The following is a 10,970-nucleotide window of genomic DNA, read 5'->3' as shown; positions in this document are numbered from 1 at the left end:
TCATTCTTATCAGCATACAGAGATACTGTTACTTGTCCCATCTTAGAAAACAAAAACAAAACAATACAAAAGTCTCTCTACTTCTCTTCATCCTGCTCATCCAGCTGTACTCCCTCTTTCTCTTTGCCTTATAACAGCAAACCTCCTTGAAAGAACTGTCTATGCTTACGTCTCTAACTCCTCTTCTCCATTTTCCTTTGAACCAAGTCCAAAGAGGTTTTTGCCTCTACCACTCCTTGGAGCTACTTTGTAGAGGTCACTATGACTTTCATGTTGTGAAGTCCACGGATCAATTTAGTCCTCCTCTGACTTGACCTGCCAGCATCACTTGACTGTCACCCCATCCTTCATCTTTATTTACTTTCTTCCTTTGCCCTGACTCTCATCATGTCTCTTCTATCTCATGGGTCTTTCTTCCTCAATCTTCTTTCCTGGTTTATTCTCTTCCTTCCAGTCGCTTAAAGTAGGAGTGTCCCAGGGCATAATCTCTAGGACTCTTGGTAGTCACTGATGACTATCAAATATCAGTCTCTGTCATCCTTAAAAAAGGGACATACTAATCTTCTCTATTTCGTTCCAGTTTTACTGTACGTACTGCCGAAGTGAGTGCTCAAATGTCTGTCTCTGGAATGACAATCTTACCTAACTCCAGACTCATACACAGAACTGCCCACTTGATATGTCTATATATGTGTCTAATCGGCATTTCAAACTTAACATCCCACAAACCAAAGTCTTAATTTCTGTCACTTCTGCTCACTGCCAAATCTGCTTGTTTAGTTTTCTGAACAAAAATTTTGGAATCATTCTTGACTGCTCTATTTATCTTGCACTGCACAGTTAATCCATTAACAAAATGTGTTATCGCTACCTTAGAAACATATCCAGAATATGTTTCCTTCTTTTCACTTTCATATTTAACTTCCCGGGTCTACATGCTTTACTCTTATGTCAGGATTATTTATCCAGCCTCCTAACTAATTCATCTAGTTTTACTTTTATCTGCCCTATATTCTTAATACAGCAAGAAGAGTGACCCTCTTAAAATTTAAGTCAGATCATGACTCCAATAATAAACCTGTAATAAATACTGTTATGGCTATCTATTACTGCATAACAAACTAAAGTATCATGGTTTTTAACAATTTTTTTTTATTATCTCTCCTGAATCTCTGTGTTGACTGGTCTTATCTGAGTGGCTCTGATTGGGTTTTTTATGCAAGTGCTGAATGCTAACAGATAGTGACTGGGGATGAAGTCATCTGAAAGCTTGATGGGCTGGATGTTCAAGGTAACTCATTCACCTGGCTGGCAGTAGATGCTGGCAGTTGACTGGGAGCTCAGCTAGCTGTCAATTAGATCGCCTGTCATGGTTTCTCCACATGGGTTGGGCTTCTCAGAGTATGATGCCCTCCAAGAATTAGTATTCCAAATAACAGGAAGCAGAGGCTGCCAGTCTGTAAAGACCTGAGCCCAGAAACTGGCATAGAGCCACTTTTGTTGTGTTCTGTTAGTCAAAGCAGTTATAAATCCCAACCAGTTTCAAAGGAAGGGACCTACTCCCTACCTCCGTGGAAGGCACATCAAAGATTTGGAGATGATTCTTAATCTGTTGCAGTGTCCATTTCATTTACTGTAAAAGGAAATATTCTTATGGTGGTCTTCAAATAGCTACTTAATGAAAACTCTGGTTACTTCTCTCATCTCATGATCTCCTCTTCTGCTAACTTCCCATTTTTCCACTAGGCTTCAGCTACGCTCACCTCCTGGCTATTCCTCAAAGTTTTAATGTTTGAATTTTCTTTTTTCATATCCCTCGGTTATTTATATAGCCACATGGCTGATCCTTCTTTTAATCTCTGTTCATGTGTAACCTTCTCAGTGAGGTCTTCCCTGACAACCCTCTTTATATATACATTTATTTGTTGTCTGTCTGTCATCACTAGAAAGTAAGATCCAAAGGATAAGGATTTTTTCTGTTTTATTTACTGCTGCATCTGTTGTGTCTAGAATAGTTCTTGGAACATTGAGGAAGCTCAATGATTATTTTGAATGAGGGAACATATGCCATATTAATTTAATTCCTCCTAGTAGTTTTATTGTATTCAATTACAGTAATTTAGGATTTTGCCTACTTGAGTCACTTTGACTTCATTAAAGAACTGTTCATGGAAGGGATGCTCATCCCCCAACTGCTTGATCACACTCAGCGAACATCTCTTGTTATTTGGCATTTATAAGACTGACTTGTTCTGGGGTTTCTATTTACTCAGTTAAACATCCGACTTGGGCTCAGGTCATGATCTCACAGATCGTGAGTTAGAGCCCTGTATTGGACTCTGTGCTGACAGCTCAGAGCCTGGAGCCTGCTTTGGATTCTGTCTCCATCTCTCTCTGTTCCTCCCCCATCCTCTCAAATACAAACATTTAAAAAAAAACTTAAAAAGAAGATTGGCTTATTCTGAACTATTGACAATGATAAAATGAAATCTCATTAAAGAGCAAACGTAGTAAAAGATCAAAAATTCACTCTCCAATACCACCTTGGAATTTGAAAAATCCAAATAGTTTAAATGATTGTGTGTGGTATTTTAAGGTCTACAAGCTTATTTCCCAGGATTTATATATACATAGATTTAAATCAGGCTAATTCGGGCTAAATGTTATCAGCTCAGAAGCCATCCACTGAAGACTTTCAGTTTCTCTTGATCTTTCAGTCAATCCAGACTTTTTCTGTCCATCCAGCAATATTCCCGCCAGCATACAAATCAGGGCCTTAATAGGTGAGCACTCACTTTAAGCCGTCATTTGTAAGGCCTTCCTAAGATTTCTCACAAGCTCAGCCTGATGTAAAACTGCAAGATATAAAGAAATTATTGAATTGCCATGGACAAGAGTCATTATTAAAAATTGTAAATTCCCCAGTTAATTAATTCAAATTCTATTGTGGTTGTTGCTAATCATTTTTCAAAGCTATGCTGTCAATACACCATTGTTTAGAGCACGTTCATAGTTAACTTACTGATGGTGTAGCTAGAATATGGAACTCAAAGTGAAGTTTTCCAAAGGGACTTTTGCCTGAATGAAATTTGACCCTCGATGAGATTTCAGCACTACATATCAAAGGAATTAAAGGGAAGCTTCTAGTAAAAATATGTTATTGAAGACAGAGTCATTGGGCCCTTAGCAACAGGGGCAGCTGAACCCAGGAAATGCATCCTACATTTTTATCTGTGGATCAGCATAGAACAGCAACTCCTGCTCCAAATGTGAAAGGTTACACCATTGCAGAGGCAGAGTGCAAGTTCCGCAGGAAAAAAGGGTGACCCTGCAAAGAATGTCATTCAAAATTGGTTTGAAGGATGCCCAGAAACCATCTAGTGGGTCAAGTCTCCTGATATCAGGAGATGATTATTCACCTGGCAGCAAATTTCAAGAACCATTTCATATTCCGTAGGTCAATAAGCTTCAGGATCCTGAATTGATTACAATAATTACAATTTTGTTAACCTTTATCGAGGACTTACTCTGTGCCAGAGCAATCACTGAATACAGGTATTATGTCACTGATCCAAAAACAACATCAGGCGCTTTAACTTTTCCTTCTGACACATATTAATCTACCCATATCAGTCCGTCCTCACAACAAGCACCAGGCAGCATTGTTTTTCGCCTAGAGTATTTCAGTAGTATCCAGGTGGCTTTCCCTGCCTCTGTTCTCATAGCTTAATTACTTCTCCATACAAGACAGACATGGTCACAATCTATTGTGGCCCCTGCCTATCAGATTAGCTTAATTTCATACCACTCTCCCACTCAGTTTCTTTATTCTATTTGTATCAGTCTTTTGGTAGTTCCTTGAATGTGCTTTTCCTTGTTGGGACTCATAGACACTTTCATCTAGCAAGCATAATTTTCAACTTATTCTCACCCCTGTTACCTAGCATGGTCCTATTTTTCATTTCTCCAAGTCCCAATCTTCTTGTTTGGCACTTCCTTAAATTATATCTCTTTTTCATAGCATTTACTGTAATTGAATGTAAAAAGTCCATTTTGTAGTTTTGTTTTGTTTTGTTTTGTTTTGTTTTGTTTTGTTTTTCATCTCGTATCCACTAGAATGTAAGTTTCATGAGGGCAGGAGCCACATCCTTTTGTGAATTTCTTATATCCTTAGTAAATAAAGAGCTACATGCCGGGAACTAGTGCTAGATATAAGTGAAAGAAATAATGGACTTTTATGCCCATATTATTAGGAGAAATTGATATTTTGAAAGAGCAGCCTCACTTTCACAAAGAAGATATAACATATAAAAAATGGATAAAAGAGAATGCCTGGGAAGCACACCTCCCTAACATTATTGTCAATATTAGTTCATAATGATGCCCTTAAAAGAGGGTGACTGTGGAAACCAAGAGTCATTCCACATGTATATGCAAGTTCAATATCAGTTCACTTTAAAAAGAGAACTGTTTCTTCTTCTCTAATTAGATAGATATATAGACAGATAGATAGATGATAGATAGATAGGACAAAGATTAATGATTGTCCACACCAACTAGGCTTTTTTGATGCCTTTGGCTGTGTCACTTGCTCGCTTTTCCTTAATATGTTTTCCTTCATCAGCTGAATGTGCCACTCTCCTCTGTTGTTCCTGGACTTGCTTCCCTGACCTATCATTCTCAGTTTCTTCTCTAATGTTGTGGGCTTTCCATGTTTTGTCCATAGTCTTTTTTTTTTTTTTTTTTACATATTTTCTACTCATTTTATCCAACATTCTACATTGACTGGGCTTTAATCACTAAAAAGTTAGAGCTAAAATAATTATAGTTTGTTCTTTCTTTTAAGTCAGCATCTCCTCAGATTCATCACATCCTATTCAAAGCATCTGTAAATGTTCATTGGGTTGGCAATTTGGAATAAAATGGAGAAGATCTGTGCCCTCACTGATTTATAAAAGAGCACAAGAAATATTGCAAGCCAATAAATATAAATATCTAATAAAAAGTAATAGATCATGATTACGAAGAGAAATGCATAATATGAGGAAGGAAAACCCAGGAGACATAAATTTAACTGAGGTCAAAGATAACTTTCATGATAAAGAGGATTTTCAGCTCATTACTGAAGGCAGATACTCTTTAGGCATGCCAAGAATATGAAAAAGAGAAATCTGGCCCAAGGACTATAAAAGGGATGTTGTCTGAGGATGAACAGGAGTTGTTGGGCTAGGAAGACAAATCCTAAAAGGCCTTTGGTTCACAAAATCTCCAGTCATCAGTTAATTAAACTGGAACATCTGAGATGGCACATAAGGGAGGCAGGATACTTTATGACTAGGAGAGAGGTATGACCCTTTAGGAGTTATGAGATCTCCATGGTCCTAGAGGAAATATGGAGCTCTGAATGTGGACAAATCTAGTGCCCTTGAGGTGGCAGGAACTCTGATAGGGATAACAGGTGGGGACCTGAATGGACCAGGTACTAATTGCCACAGCCTGTTGGGAAGTTTTCTGTAGTCCAGCTTGACATTGAAAGGTTGAGACTACTAAAAGAATTGTTGAGGTATATTCTAGGAAAAAATCCACTATGATAGTGATTGGTGATCTACACCATGAGCCATATTCAGCCCATTGTCTATTTTTTAACACATAGTCTTAGTGAACACAACCACACTCCTTTGAATTATCTATAGCTGCTTTCATGCTATAGTAGAAGATTTGAATTGTTGCAACAGATACAGTATGGCACACAAAGCTTAAAATACTGTCTGTTTCTGGGGTGCTTGGGTGGCTCAGTTGGTTAAGCATCCGACCTCGGCCCAGGTCATGATCCCTTGCTTTGTGGGTTCGAGCCCTGTGTCAGTCTCTGTGCTGGCAGCTCGGAGCCTGGAGTGTGCTTCAGATTCTGTGTCTCCCTCTCTCTCTGCCCCTCCCCTGCTTGCACTCTGTCTCTCTGTCTCCCAAAAGTAAATAAATATTTTTTAAAAATACTGTTTCCTTTCAAAAGAAATTTCTGAGCACTGCTCTCATCCTTACTTTCTGTGCCTTCTGTCTGGGTTGTCCTTTATGTCATGTTTTTGACCAATAAGACTCCAAATCATCCTTCATGACACAGCCCAAGTGTCACCTTGACTGATACATTTACCTCCCCCACACCCTAAAGTTGATTACTCCTATTATTTATTGCAATGCACTTATCACACAGTATTACAATTATTATATATTTCTGCCTCCAGAAATAATAGGCTCTGAGTATTTTTAGACCAAACCCTTCTATATATGTCACATATAGTGTATCCAGTAAATAACTGGGACAAGAAATATTTGACTAAGTAAGGGAAAGCATCAATTTTAAATAGTTCAGAGGTCCTTCACTTAAAATATGTATTTCTCCTCCTTTGATATGTCGGAGTTGAAGTGTAAGTTAACATTCTACTGCACTCCTGGGTCTTTTTCAAAATGTTTTCTAACAGTTTGTTTCAGAGAGCTTGAGCGTCAACTGACTCAATTAACCCAAATGACCAGGGCGATTTTCAAATAAAAGCTTTGTTTTTGTTATTCTGTGAACTAAGTCATTTGGATACTCTTGAATTTCCATAAAATACTGATATATTCACTAATGTAATCCAGCAGTCCCTCTCTAGACATGCAATTAGAGTCCACTCCCATCTCAGCCACCATATATCAGAAACTTATTGGCCCTGAAGGTCATCAGAATTTAGCTTCAACAGAATACAGAGAAAGCAGATGTCTCTTTGTAGAGAATTACCCAAATAAATTTGTCTGAACAACAAATTGACAGAAAGCATTGTGATAATTCACAAATAGTACTCAGTTAGAAGGTGGTTTTCAAGATAACTATTTTTAGAAAAGGATTTTAACCATAAGTGTTCATTAAATTTTCTATTGATTTCAAATAGCAAATTAGTTGGAACTGATATTCATTGATCAGTGTGTGCCAACATCATCAGAAATACTTACCACATTTCCATATTTGGCATAACATAATTTTTCTGCTTAGCCTCAATGAGACACTAGGGATTTCTCATAATAATTGTAGAAAAGTAGTAAAAGAGATAGTCCCCACAGATTTTCCAAAGAAAGGCTATGTCTCCCTAGGTGACAATAGAAACTCTCTTGACAGCGACCTTACAGTGTTACATCAAGGACCAAGAAAATGATCAGAAGTTCCTTTGAGGCCATAAATTCTGAATAATGAAGTCAGTTATGTTTTCCTTGAAATGTTTATCATAAATGTTGTGAAATAAAAAAGTAAAAATATATTCGGCAAAAGAGATAAGTGAAATACTCTGGGGGTGGATTCTTTCCAAAAGTTCATGTAGCATGAATATAATAATTCACACATCTTTCAGATGAGTGGTATTGTTTATGTACCCATTTCTCCTCACTCTAGAAACAGATAACCAGAAGCAGGGTCTTGGCCTCAATGCTGGTTATGTTCCTTGTCTAGATTTTTGTCTTCATATCACTAGATTTTCCCAGTTAGCTAGGGGGTCTTTTAGATGCTTTACCCAGACAGAGACTGATCAGGACAGATTGAGAACTTGTTATTTTCATCACAATCTCTTCTTTCCCGCTCTGGCTCTTCTTGCTGTTTCTTCTGCCCTCTGTACCTCTAAACTAAACTTCTTTAGTGGGCTGCCCTGTGAAACTCCTCTCAGGAAAACAGTTCTTCTTTGATTACCAACCTTAAAAAGAAATTTTAGACGTAAAGGACTCCACCCTTAGTGGGATCCTCTCAATGACTTCATTGATGGCATATATCTGTCCTACTGGTGATCACACTGACTGCATGTTTGCCCCACCCAAGTTGGATACTGCTCTGGTCTATCTTCCCATCAACTACCACATCTATCCTTTTTGACTTTTAATATATGACATACTTAATATTTTCCCTCAGTTGGCACGATCATTCTATGAGGTACAGGTGATTAGCTCCATTTACCCACTGCAGAAACCAAGGCTCAGAGAAGTTAAATGACATGTCTAAAGCCATCAGAAAATAATTAGTTGCCAAAGTTAGCATCCAAACTCAGGTATAATTTGAAAACATCAAAGAGCTACAACATCAGAAACAAATTTCATATGAAAGCCTGGGTTTCCAGCTTTCATTGAATTATCAGAAGTGCATGTCATCTCATGAACTCGTAACAGCCAATTAACCAAACAGAGAGTGCTTGTGGTATCCTTTTATGGTGACCAGGTCTATGACCGTTAGCTTGAGGTTACAGAGAATTTCCATAAGGCATAGACAAGCTTCCCGTGTGAAGCTTAGAATAGTTTTGAGAATAAACAGTGGTATAAGTAACATTTGAAAATCTTGTATAAAAATGTAATCAGGTGGGGCACCTGGGTGGCTCAATCGGTTACACTTCCGACTTCACTTCAGGTCATGATCTCATGGTTCATGAGTTTGAGCCCCTCTTGGGGCCCTGTGCTGACAGCTCAGAGCCTGAAGCCTGCTTCAGATTCTGCGTCTCCCTCTTTCTCTGCCCCTCCCCCGCTTATGCTCTCTGTGTCTTTCTGTCTCTGTCTCTGTCTCTCTCTCTCAATAAATAAATAAATAAATAAATAAATAAATAAACAAACATTTAAAAATGTAATCATGTGCTAAAATATTTGGAGGAAAAAAATAAGTGACTATCAACAATGAGTGGAAGAGGAAATGAACACTAGCCTGAGTATCAGTGAAAGTCACAAGAATGAGGTAACCGAAGGGAGGCATGTCAGTCTGGGTATTAGGAGGTGTTAATCTGGTGGATTAATCTGGGTTCCCTTGGAAGCAGATACTGAGACAAGGAGTTGACTTCAGCAGGTTTACAGAGAAATGGGAAAGTGAAACAGAGAAAGGAAGAGAGTCAGGTAAAGTAAAAACAAACAAACGAAAAAGGTGATAAACCACTCTATAGTGGCAGAATAGAAATTTCCCACCATGGATAGCTGGGGCTTAATCCTAATGGGAATTGTGACAAACCATGTATGGCGTGCCGCACGGTTACCCAAAGTGAAGGATAAAGAAGTTGAAATATTTATTCCTAAAATCCTCATCTGCTATTAGCTATGGGCTACCCCCAAAAAGTATTAACTCTTTGACTCTGCTGGTGGCCCTTGCACAGTTGGAATTGCTGTCTGAGACCGAAAAAAACCAATGTTCTTGAGTAGCGAGTTCCAGATGTTAAAAACATTAGCCTCTAGTAGTGGAGATGAGTGCTGTGAGGGTGTGGGGGTGTCGCTGAGGGAGTCAGCAGTAGGAGGGGCCAAGAGACAAAGATTTTGGAAAAGAGAAGAGGAAAAGAAAGGAATTTTCATATGACACATGCATAAGTACGCACATGGAGGTGAAGCTGCTCCAAATAGGCACTCCACTGTCATTTTACAATATGTAAACCACTTTCACATATGAAATACAACTAGGGAGGTTTATATGGGACGATGGGAAAACTAATGGGGCTAAATCTCAGGAGGTAAACCGAAGGGTAATGAGAATCGAAGGAGAATAGATCTGTGTTCTAGATGCCCTGAAAGGCAGGCCAAAACATTTGCCTTTCTCACAACAGAGAAAAGGGGGTACTGGTGGATCTGAATATGTAAGTGCTGTGATAAACGTTACATTTTAGAATGGCGTCTGACAAGCAGGCAACCATTGACTCATTTGTTGCTGGAGGTGTTTATTGATCATCCTTTATATGCCAGATGCTAAGGAAGAAGAAGGATAAAACTAAATAAGATGTATTTGTTGACACATAACAGTAATACTGTTGGGATAAATGCAAAAAAAAAAAAAAAAAACAAAGAGGCAAGTATGATGCAAATAAGGGGGGGGATGGATTGGTGGCAGGAGAAACTGGTGTTCAGAACATAAATAGAAAGTATTTCCCATCCCAGTGTGAGTCCTCAATTTCTCAATTAAGTTTCTCAATTAAGAAAGTATCTCTAGGAAGGCGAGAAAAGGAGGGAAGGAGTGGCAGGCATTGCTAGTTGCTCATGCTAGCAGCCTTGCTAAAACGGTCCCTATTTGTTTGGGATCGCACTGTGTCCAGCCCAGAGACGAAAGGGCAGTCAAAACCATTCCAATCCTTTTGCCGATACGCCCAGGCTCCCTTGAAACTAGAGGAGGCTGTATGAGCTAGTTATGTCCAAGAAGATATTTGCAGAAATGTAATAGGGGAGAGTGTAGTTTTCTGCGGTAAAAGTAAAGATGTTTTGTTCTTATGTTCTAAATCTTAAATGGAAAATAACCCTGAAACCTGATTCTTAGAGCTGTTGTTACAGCCATGTGCAATGACTTGGATGAAGAAAAAGAGGCAATATGATCGTAACAACTGAGCAGAAGGGTGAGAAGAACCTGGAATCTTACTGACATGAAGGCTACTAAATGAGCCCTATAATCATAGGCCAATAGGAGTTCATGATGATTTGGGTCATTCTCCGTAATGTTAATCAATATTTTGTTACATGTAGTCATAATTTTTCCTGTCACAATGAATGAAACACTGTATAAAAATACTGCATAAAAAATAAAAATGGAGGAAGGCGATGGGCTTAGTTTCAGACATGCTTTATTTAAGGTTGTGGTGTAAAAGTGAATACGGTTTAAATGGCTCAAAAATTCCAAACAGGATATTTGTTCTAAATTGGCCAATTGGGATTGATTCATGTCTCATTTTTCACAAAAAGGGAGATTTCTAAGAGAATACTCAAGACACGTTGTCTTTGACTTTTCTCTGGTCAACATTTTTTCCAAAGTTATTTGGCTAATGACAAAGAAAGCATACATATCACATGTTCAGATGAATCGAATATTAGATAACTGATGGCTTGCAACAATTAACTGAGAGTCTGAAAAGATTCTAGCTAGAAAAGTAACTAAAATTTTTCAGATAAAATTGAATATCAACAAACATATAAACTTTTATACTTAGGTTTATATGACTCAAACAATGCATCTA

At 38.2% G+C, this 10,970-nt stretch overlaps 1 non-coding gene across 1 annotated transcript; it reads right to left on the bottom strand.

Annotated features, from left to right (window-relative positions):
- Positions 1-501: 501 nt before the first annotated feature.
- On the bottom strand, positions 502-610 carry LOC112859173 (U6 spliceosomal RNA). The gene has a single exon (XR_003223479.2). It is a non-coding gene; the product is annotated as a U6 spliceosomal RNA (small nuclear RNA).
- Between the last annotated feature and the right edge of the window lie 10,360 nt (positions 611-10,970).

This window comes from Puma concolor, chromosome B1 (genome assembly GCF_028749965.1).
Source record: "Puma concolor isolate L17-30 chromosome B1, mPumCon1.1.hap2, whole genome shotgun sequence".
Classification (NCBI taxonomy): domain Eukaryota; kingdom Metazoa; phylum Chordata; class Mammalia; order Carnivora; family Felidae; genus Puma; species Puma concolor.
Note: the sequence above shows the minus strand (reverse complement) of the source record. Positions and strands in the feature narration are given on the sequence as shown.